The sequence below is a fragment of the Perognathus longimembris genome, chromosome 6, assembly GCF_023159225.1.
Source record: "Perognathus longimembris pacificus isolate PPM17 chromosome 6, ASM2315922v1, whole genome shotgun sequence".
NCBI classification, from domain to species: Eukaryota; Metazoa; Chordata; class Mammalia; order Rodentia; family Heteromyidae; genus Perognathus; species Perognathus longimembris.
Genome location: NC_063166.1, coordinates 59,715,814 through 59,726,813, shown reverse-complemented (window position 1 = coordinate 59,726,813; position 11,000 = coordinate 59,715,814). Strand labels below are relative to the sequence as shown.

Below are 11,000 nucleotides of genomic sequence, written 5' to 3'. Positions count from 1 at the left end.
GCAATGTCACCTTTGCAACAAAGGAGCTGAATTTATGATTCTGCTTCCTTCTTCTGAGAAGGGCTGGGATTTTTCCATGACAAAATTTATTAGAATATTCACAGGTCATTAGAGGGAGTCAACATTGACTTTTGTAGCTAATAACAAAAAAATGGGAAAGATATGATTCTAAACATCAGACTAACCTGAGTTAAAACTGAGTTTACTTCTCTGAATTTTAGTTTTCTTATATGAAAAATAGAAGCTACCCCTTCTCACTTATTTCTTGTAAGGATACTAAAGGGGACATCCACTGTTGGTTTTCTGTTCATTTATCAAGCCATTGTTCTCCTTCCATCTGCCTTCTAATCTTTCTGTAGCTGGGTTCAAAAATAAGCATTATCTAAAAGAGCTATTAGGGTTGAATCCCAAACAGCAAAACTAAATTAGCAAAAAAGACATGGGCATTCCAATCACTTGTGGCCATGGAGTATTATAATGGCATGTTGTCTACACTCCTTAAATACAAAGGTCAGGCCTTCAGCCATCTTCCTACCCCACACCCTGGCTCACTAGGAGGTTGCCCACCTGGCTGCAAAGCTTTATCATTATCAGAGCCTACCCTGGTCAGGTCATCCTCTCTTAAAACATATGGTGAGAAGTAGAGACAACTGTGTTAGGATAGACATTTTTCAGCATCCAAATGGACCGACAGGGCTGCCAGAAAATTCCTTCCATTTTTGAGAAATAAAACCCTGTTGCTTAGTAGTTTCACATTCAGCCTAATGAATTCTCTCTTGAAATTGCCATGGCTGTAAGCTTAATATTATCATCGTTTACTGAGAGGTGCCAAATTTTGATAGCATGCCTCATCCTAGCACAGTTTAGAATATTTTTCAATAAAATGTGGCAATTGGACTTGGGGTGTAGCTCAGTTGGTAGAATTCCTCCCTAGTATGTTCAATGTCCTGCACACAAAACGAAAAGAATCATATTAGCTTATAAAATACATTGAGAAACATGCCTATAAAAATTAGTGTGTTTCTCCATGCACCAAGATCAACTCAAAATGGATCAAGGACCTCAACATCAGACCTGAATCCTTGAAACTACTGAAGGACAGAGTAGGAAAGACACTAGAACTTATAGGCACAGGAAGGAACTTCCTGAATAGAGTCCCAGGGGCACAACAAATAGGGGAAAGACTCAACAAATGGGACTACTACAAATTAAAAAGTTTCTGCACAGCTAAGGTTATAGCCACCAAAATAGAAAGACAGCCAACGATATGGGAAAGGATATTTACCAGCACAGCAACAGACAAAGGCCTGATATCGGTCATCTACAGAGAACTCAAAAAACTAAGCCCCTCCAAGCCCAATAAACCTATTAGGAAATGGGCAAAAGAGCTAAAGAGAGACTTCACAAGAGAAGATATAAAAATGGCAAAGAAACACATGAGGAAATGCTCAACATCCCTGCTAGTAAAGGAAATGCAAATAAAAACAACCCTGAGATACCACCTCACCCCAGTTAGAATGGCCTATACTCTGAACTCAGGAAACAACAAATGCTGGAGGGGCTGTGGGGAAAGAGGAACCCTTCTCCATTGTTGGTGGGAGTGCAAATTAGTACAACCACTTTGGAGAACAGTATGGAGGTTTCTCAAAAAGCTCAATATAGACCTACCCTATGACCCAGCCATACCACTCCTAGGCATCTATCCTAAACAGCAAAACCCAAGATATCAAAAAGACTTTTGTACTTCCATGTTTATCGCGGCACAATTCACAATAGCCAAAATATGGAAACAACCCAGATGCCCCTCCACAGACGAATGGATCCAAAAAATATGGTATTTATACACAATGGAATACTACATAGTGATTAGGAATGGTGAAATATTGTTATTCGCAGGGAAATGGTCAGAACTCGAACAAATAATGTTGAGTGAGACAAGCCTAGAACACAGAAAACAAAGGGGCATGATCTCCCTGATATATGACTGTTAACAAAGGGAGACGGAGAGACAGTAGAGACCAAGTCTGTGAACACTGTGTATGTGCTTGATACATTGTATATTGCATATGTGTCTACCTGACCTAGACAAGGGATGGAAAAACAGGTTGTAAGATATCACAAGAAATGTACACACTGCCCTACTATGTAACTGCACCCTCTTTGCACAACACCTTGTAAAAAAATTTATGTTCAATTAATAAAAAAAAAATTAGTGTGTTTCTGCCTGACACGAGCTATATCTTCTTCCAGGATTTGTCACAAAGAATAGATGTTCAAAGGGCCACATAAACAGAAAGATTTTGTTCACTATTGGGTACTTCAAAATATGAACTTCCTGGCATTCTTATATACTCAGTTTCAAACAAAACACAATAATAAACCTGACATCTTGGAAATGAAATGCTAAGAGGGACTGGCATAGATCAGAGCTCAATAAATAATCTGAATGGATGAGATAGAATGAATGACTAAGTCACAGTGCCTCTGATAGCTGAGTGATAACAGGATTTTCCTGAAGTGCTGATGAAACAGGAAATGTCTCAGTGGGCCATTGAATTCTAGGAAAAGATGTTTAAGTCTCAAAAAGAAAGGAGAGCTCTTTGCCCCATCTACTGTGAGAATGAAGATTATTCTGAGCAATCAGACTGTCGATATTCCAGAAAATGTTGACATCACTCTGAAAGGACACATGGTGATCATGAAGGACAGCCCTGCCCCCCAATGTGGAATCCTTCCTCCAGAAGGATTTCAACCACATCAATCACGTCAACATAGAACTCAGTCTCCTTGGAAAGAAAAAGATGATTTGGGGGGCTGGGGATATGGCCTAGTGGCAAGAGTGTTTGCCTCGTATACATGAGGCCCTGGGTTCGATTCCCCAGCACCACATATACAGAAAATGGCCAGAAGTGACGCTGTGGCTCAAGTGGCAGAGTGCTAGCCTTGAGCAAGAAGAAGCCAAGGACAGTGCTCAGGCCCTGAGTTCAAGCCCCAGGACTGGCCAAAAAAAAAAAAAAAAAGATGATTTGGGTTGATTGGGTTGACAAATGGTGACAAAACAGAGGAAAACAGGAAATAGCCACTGTGCACACTCTTTGTAGTCAGTATAGAACATGATCAAGTGTGTTATACTGAGCTTTGGCTACAAGAGGCGGTCTGCATATGCTCACTTCCCCATCAATGTTGTTTTTCAGGAGAATGGGTCTCTATTTGAAACCTGAAACTTCTTGGGTGAGAAATACATCAGCAGTGTTAATCCTTGAAGTTAATGCATTATTTCTAGAAAGGAATGATATTGAACTTGTTTCCAATTGCTTTGATTCAGCAAGCACCAACAGTTAAAAACAAGGATATCAGAACCATTTTGGATGGCATCTATATTTCTGAAAAAGGAACAGTTCAACAGGTTGATGAATAAAATCTAAGTTAATCCAGCTTCAGAAACACCATCCAGGATCCTGATATCAATTTGTGATGATCCAATAATGCAATAAAGAATTCCACTGGAAAAAAGAAGAGAACGGAGATAGTTACTTCTACTTTATGTTTCACAATAGGTTGGTAAATGATAAAGGAATTCTGTTGTCTTGTCAGAAGGCCGTAATTTCCTTGGTCAGGTTTTCCTGAGTATCCCTAATAAATGGCATCAGTTTTGATGCTTCAATGCCCTAAGATAATAGCTGATATAGTTTCAGAGTCAATTATACAATATCTGTGTGTGTGTGTGTGTGTGTGTGTGTGTGTGTGTGTGTGTGTGTGGTTAGTTAGCGTAGGTTCTCCAACTAGAAAGTAGAGCCACTGGGGAAAGGAGCTGTGTATTGTAGAAAGTTTAGCCAAACGTTGTGTTCTAACCACTGTGTTCTAAGTAATGGTGCTCCCTGAGAGCAGTCTTTTCTCCTCACTTGGCAAGCTGTCAGGTCCAGGATTATGGCTCCTAAATCTTTATCTCCACCCCCACAGTCACATTTATGCAGGATGACAGTAGCGCCCCATCTCAAATAATGACAATCCAAAGTATATCCAGACCTTACCAAATATCCCTAGGAGGGAAATTTGCCTCTGGTTGAGAGTCACTGACTTAGTCCTTGAAATTTGATTTAGGAGCTTTTCACTAATTATAAACTTGCTGGGGACATGGCTGACGTGGTAAAGGGCCTGCCTAGAAATCACAAGGCCCTGAGTTCAAATTCTAGTATTACATATATATGTATACATATATATGTATGTATATACACACACATATATATAATGGTAAAATGATATTATCACAATTAACTGTGGACACAGTTATATTTCTAAAAAGCAAACATACAACAGCATGCTGGAGTTCCACAAAATTAAGAAAAATAGGGGAAGAGTGGGTCAAAGGGGGCTGAAAATGTTGAAGGGATGACACAAATCAAGATACATATACTGTTCTGTTAAATGGCAAAAAAAATTCAATACGTATCCTACAAAATTCAGGAAAGTGAGGGAAGGGGTGGGTTGGGAGGGGTGGTTGAGAATATTGAAAGGGATGAAATTTATCAAGATGCACTACACTCATAAACTGCTTTGTTGAATGGCCATTCTTTTGTACAACTTTTTTTTTGCCAGTCCTGGGCCTTGGACTCAGGGCCTGGGCACTGTCCCTGGCTTCCTTTTTGCTCAAGGCTAGCACTCTGCCACTTGAGCCACAGCGCCACTTCTGGCCGTTGTCTGTATATGTGGTGCTGGGGAATTGAACCCAGGGCCTCATGTATACGAGGCAAGCTCTCTCGCCACTAGGCCATATCCCCAGCCCTGTACAACTTCTTAAAGATAATAAAAAATATTCTTTTAAAAACGAATCAATTCTATTTCTGTGTCTATAGGTTGGCCAGAGCTATGCAGGGACTATAGGTGAACTAAGGCAACTTTGTTCCAGGAATCTCATGGCAGAGATGTTCTCTTAGGTCCTGCATGGACTTCTTTACTTCATTAATTTGGTTCTGAGCGCTGTCTCTCAAATCTTTTAGCTGGGTAGCTATCTTTTCATTTGACTCTTGAAGTTCATTTATCTTTCTATTTGTGGAGGCCATGAAATTCTCTATTAATATTTGGTTCGCCTCCTCACACTCTAGAATAGTTGACTGAAGAGATTCCAACTTTTCATTTAACATTTCTATCAGTAGACTTTTTAGAGCATTTTGAGGGTTCTCTTCTAGATCTTTGATTGACTGCTCTGCTTCCTGCTTGTTTTGAGTGGGAGATGAGACTCCATTGTTTGCCATCTTTCTTGTACTTCTTCTGCCCATTTGGATTGGGAATGCCAATCTACAAGCACCTGTGAGCACCGTCATGGCAGAGAGGAGAAAGGCAAAAAGGAAAGGTGGAATGAGGTGGAGGTGAGAGGGAAGGGAATGGAAGGAGAGGGAAAGCAAGGACAGGGCAGAAGAAAGGAGAACAGAAGGGAGGGGAGAGGAGAAAGGAGAGAAAGCAGAAGAGGGAGGGGAGGGGAGAGGACAGGAGAGGACAGGACAGGAGAGGAGAGGCCAGGAGAGGAGAGGGGAGGGGAGGGGAGGAAAGGGGAGGAGAGCAGAGAGAAAACATACACTGTCTTCTGAAGTGAAAGAAAGTACACAGCACACTGTCACTCCTACTGCCACATGCTACTGGCTTAAGCCAGATGCGTGGTCCCAGTCATCATCAGCTGCGCATGAAAGTCTATATCTTCCTTGCAAGTTCAGAAAAAGATAGAAATCTGCTGTAAAATAATATACCACCATTAGATGCACAAACTTCAAAGGCCACATTTTCAAAACTACCCCTAAAAAGGAATCTGAAATCTTCAGTTCTCACTAGCCCCAAAAAGACAAAGATGGAGAGGTTACATTGGCATTGGAGTCATGTTTACAAAACATATTAAGATCTTGTTGAGAAGATACACAATATACATACTAATTATTTCTGCTACATTTAAGAACCCTTACTATGGAATCAGAAGCTTAATGATCTTATTGTTTGGCTTGGTTTAGTTTGGTTGCAGGACCCTTGGTAAATAGTGTCATAATTTGAATTATTTTTCAAGGGAACATAAGTACCCATGCTAATAATTAGGTATATATTTAGTGTTCCGCTCCTTTGAAGCAAGAATATTAAGTAAATCACTAGCACTTTGACAACATCAAGCAGCTCAGGGCAGATGTACAAAGTGTATATTTTTGTTCTGCCTTCTTCTGTGCTCTGCATTAGTCATGGCCACGTTAGAGAGTTCTCTGCACTCTTCAAGTTTCTCTGTTCTTTAAAGGGAAATACAGGGGAATAGAATGCACCCACCAGCTAAATTAGCATTGGAATGGAATAGATGTTGCCCACTTGGAATCTCTTCAAGAAGCATCTACCTTTGATTTCATTGACTCATAAATGTTAAAGCTATATTCTCATCTATTTTCCCAAGGACCTGATTGAAGAAAACAAATGAGGAAAACGGAATTTAAAGGAAATCTATTTATTGTTCAAGGTATTCTTTTAAGGAGCAACAACTGACCCTAAGCTATATAAACCCAGGTTTTCTGGTTTCTAATTCCAGACCTTACAGTATACCAAGGCTGTTTTACAAAATAAAAGAATTGTGGGTATTTGGCCTGAAGAAGACATTAGTAATTTAAAATTTACATAACTGAGAGTCTTGTCCAATATCCTTAACACAGAACTCTGGAGTCCCAAATGGACTAGGATAAGGTGACACTAGGACAAGAATTTAACTGAGAATTTTCTGTCTTCCTGATAAAATGTCTATTCTGTCAGCTAAGCCCCATAGTGCTTGAACTCAGAGCCTTGAACTCATGCTTAGCTTTTATTTGCACAAGGCTAGTAGCACTCTGTCTGCCACTTGAGCCACAGCTCCACTTCCAACATTTTTGGTGGTTAATTGGAGATAAGAGTCTCATGGACTTTCTTGCCCAGACTGAGTTCAAACTGCAAGTCTTAGACCTCAGCCTCATGAGTAGCTAGGATCACAGATATGAGCCAATGGAACCTGGCTTCCAGAAGTACAAGAATTAGGAATGATGTGATTGCCTATCATCCACTCTCTGAACAGCAGCCTGATCACAAGACACGCTCCTCAGCTCCACTTAAGACCAATGGCATCCTATCGAGGTTGGAAAAAAACCCAAATCCTTATGTGACTCCACCTTCCTTTCCTTCTCCCACAGCTCATGTACTTCAGCAACACCATCTCTTTGACACTGTTTAAAATTGCCAATTTTGATTCCACTCAGAGCCTTAGTCTTGTGATTTCCTCTTTTCAGAACACTTTTCCATCAGATCCTGACAAAGTTTATCCTTTTATTTTACCCAGGCTGTCCATTCAAAGATATTTCTCAACATACATCCTCCAGTCCAATACCACATCCTGTTCTGACACTTGTCCTTGCCTTAATTTATTTTCTCTCTTAATTTTATCATTCCCTGAGTTATAGTATATCTTGTTATGACGATACTAGGTTCTATAATTAGCATTTGATTTAATATAACTTAATGTAAATGGCAGTAGCATGGAGAGTGGCATATACTAGAGGCTCAGTTGGCCTTGTGGAATAAATGAGTAATTCCACTCTAATTCCCATAATAGCCATCTGTTTAGCTTTGAGTCATAGATGATATAACCCAAATTGGTCATGATATCCTGTTTGAAGTATCTTCTGCTCTTAGATATGGACAGCTTTTAATTCAAGTGGATTTTAAGCATCTTGAAACTCCTACAAACAGGTACTTCTTTCTTCTGTGAATTTTGTAGACTGTTACTAGTTAGTAGAATTATAATATTCTCAGGAGAGATTATATATTCTATAGATATAAACAAGCTTTTCTCGCATTCTTAAAAGACCCAATGAATTTGAATCTTTTGGCAGAATTCCTTTCTTAAACAATCTGCAATTGAGAGAACTACAAACTACTGTTTGGGAATCATGATATGGATCCACGTTTTAAGTAAAAATGAAGCATCCTAATGAAAAATATCTGTCATTTTATCCAACTCATCTTATATGACCACTAGTTCTAGAGTTCAGTCAGCCAAATTACCCACCACTCATTTAGAAAGGAGTTGAGAGAAACTATCTCAATCTTTTACCAGTTTATGGGTCAAATGAAGAGCTCAGTGATAAGAATCTGGATCAACAACCCGGTGATTAAGATAAAATTTAGAAAATAAAAGAAAAACCATTCACCTTATATCCATGTTTAGTAAAAGTTAAAATGAATGTATGACAATGTTTACACATTTGAATAGCCAGAAATGGTGAGAATTCATGCTGTCATTTGAGCATATCCCCAAGTTTGTGTTGGAATTTAATTCATCAGTTTGGCATGTTGTTAGGTGTGATTTCATGAGAGATATTTGGGCCATAGGATAGAATCTTCATGAATGGAATAACACCTTTCTCCCAAAAATGGATCTGTCTTTTGTGCCCCTGTCTTGTTATGAAGCAGTGCAAAGCCTTTACCAAATATAACTGGTCATCTAATCTTGGACTTCACAAATCAACTTTCCTTTATACATTACCTAGTCCCACATAGTTTGTTGTAGTCACAAGAAGTAAACCAAAACAACCCCTGTGTCTACCAGCAGTAGAATGGACAAATTACAGTGCAATTCCTGTAATAGATTCTGCTACAATAAAAATGACAATGCATCACTCACAAATGAATGCTGTCACATTGACATATAGTCACATATATTGTTGAAAGAAAGAAAACAAATACACAAGAACACCTACTGCCTGGCACTGAAGGCTCACCGCTAGCTGGGTGGGAAGCTGAGGTTGGAAGGATCATTGTTTGGGGCCAGCCAGGGCAGAGAAGTTCATGAGACCTCCATCCCAAGCCATAGGTGGGCACCATGTTGCTTATCTGTCATCTCAAGCTACATGGCAAGTTGAGATTGGAAGGATCATGGCAGCAGGTCAGGCTGGACAGAGAAGTCAGTAAGACTGTCGCCATGGAAGGAAAGTTGGACACAGTAGCAAGTGCCTGTCATCCCAGTGATGACAGAAAGCTTAAATGGAGGTGGGTCATGACTTAGACTTAATGTCAAGGTAGGAAGCAAGACTGTAACCTAGAAATAACAAGTGAAAATAGGGCTGGAGGCATGCTCATTAGTATTGCACCAGTCTAACAAGCAGGAGCCCCTTAATCCAAAACCCCCAGTACTACAAAAAACAACAACACAAAACCCACAAATAAATAACCAAATACAGAACACCAATGAATTCTTCTTATGTGTAAAATTGAAAACTCAAAACCAAGTAAATTATATGGTGCAAGAAGCCACCTAGTAGTTAGCACTGATGGTTTAGTGGTGAAGGGGACATGAAAGAAGCATCTAGAATGTTGGTAACTACCTATTTCTGCACTTAGGTCCTCATTACGTAGTTGTGCTAACTTTACCAAAACCCAAGTCATTTGCACACTTATAATATATGTATATTCCTATATTTGATTTATATTTTAATAAGAAGTTTACTAAAAGAATACATCCTCATATGTTTAAGGAATTTTAAGCCAAGAAAATTTAAAAAGTCCTCTTGCAGTACTCACAGATTGATCTGCCAATTTTCACATTCATCAAAAACGTGTTAAAAAGAAGTTTTAATTTTTATCTGAACCTCATAAAAAGGATTTATTGATTCTGAAGATGTGTAGCATCTTCAAGATTGTCAAGATAAATGGCTTAGTTCTTAAGACTCAAAGTTACTTTCCAAAACATCATCCCTCTCTTCCTGGCCATACAACAAAACACCTCTCTCTCCTTCTCTCTCTCTCCTATCTATCTCTATCTCTCTATATCTCTATACCTACCCTATCCCTATACCTATCTATATTATGTACATTTTTATCAGTTATATCTAGGACTGATGATGAAAAGATGCTATTTTTCTTCTACCTCAGCTCATATAATGCTAAGCAAGCTATGTCTCATGAGTGTAGCTCAATGGCTTGAAATAAGACCAGAAAGAAAAGTATTGAATTACCAAGCAAACATCCAAAAACAGCTGTAAAACTAGAAAGATGAAGCATTATTTGTGCTATATTTTGCCCATCTGAGAGAATGCATCTGAGAGGTTGAAAGGGTATTTTATCAGCCTCATTGGGTCAGGAGGGCAGGAGTTGGGACTCAGAGTCCAACTTTCATGCAAAATCTAGCTTTTAAATGTCTTAAATCTTTAAATTGGATTAAGATAACCACAAATTGCTAGTTTCTTGGGCAAATAATGAAACAAATTACAACTTCTCTTTAGAAATTCATCATAAGCTGAAGTAACTTTCACAAATATTTTCTGAATCATAATGTGTGTAGCAAGAGGAAATCAGGTGAAAATAGGAGGGAAAGGTAAACTGCCATGAAAAATAGACAAGTCCAGATTCTAGTGGCTCATACCTATAATACTAGCCACCAAAGAGGTTGAGATCAGGAGGATGAGGTTCAAAACCAGCCCAGACAAAAAAGGTCTGCAATACTCCATCTCCAAAAATAATCAGCAAACTGCAGGGCTGGAAGTGTGGCTCATACGGTAGTATGTCAGTTGAGCAAGCAAAAAATAAAAAAAAAAAACCTTAAACAAAAAGAAAGAGAACTGTAGTATCTCTTTATGAAACCTTAAGAAACATTTTAAAATAACTTTATATAAAATGTAAGTTAATATTTTTTAATTGACAAAGATCTGTAAGCATATTTTAAAGAACAGAATGAAATTTTAGAACTGGAGGACATATTGGGAAAGAGAAAAAATGGCAAATGATTAACAATAGGCTAGATGGAGTCAAAGAAAGAATCTGTGTGTTGGAAGGGTAGAGGGAGGAAAAAAACATCAACTCAAGTATGCAGAGATTGAAAAAATAGGTAAACTATACTAATTTGATCAAGAGACAGACTGCTTCATACCAAAGTCCTCCTCATCTCCACTGTCTCTCTTCTCTACCATCATCAACCAACAGAATTCTAAATCCATATGCCATAATTCTTGATTCTTTTC

At 38.8% G+C, this 11,000-nt stretch overlaps 1 pseudogene; it reads left to right on the top strand.

Annotated features, from left to right (window-relative positions):
* The first annotated feature begins 2,620 nt into the window (after nucleotides 1–2,620).
* LOC125352321 lies at nucleotides 2,621–3,418 on the top strand (annotated as a pseudogene).
* The last annotated feature ends 7,582 nt before the right edge of the window (nucleotides 3,419–11,000 follow it).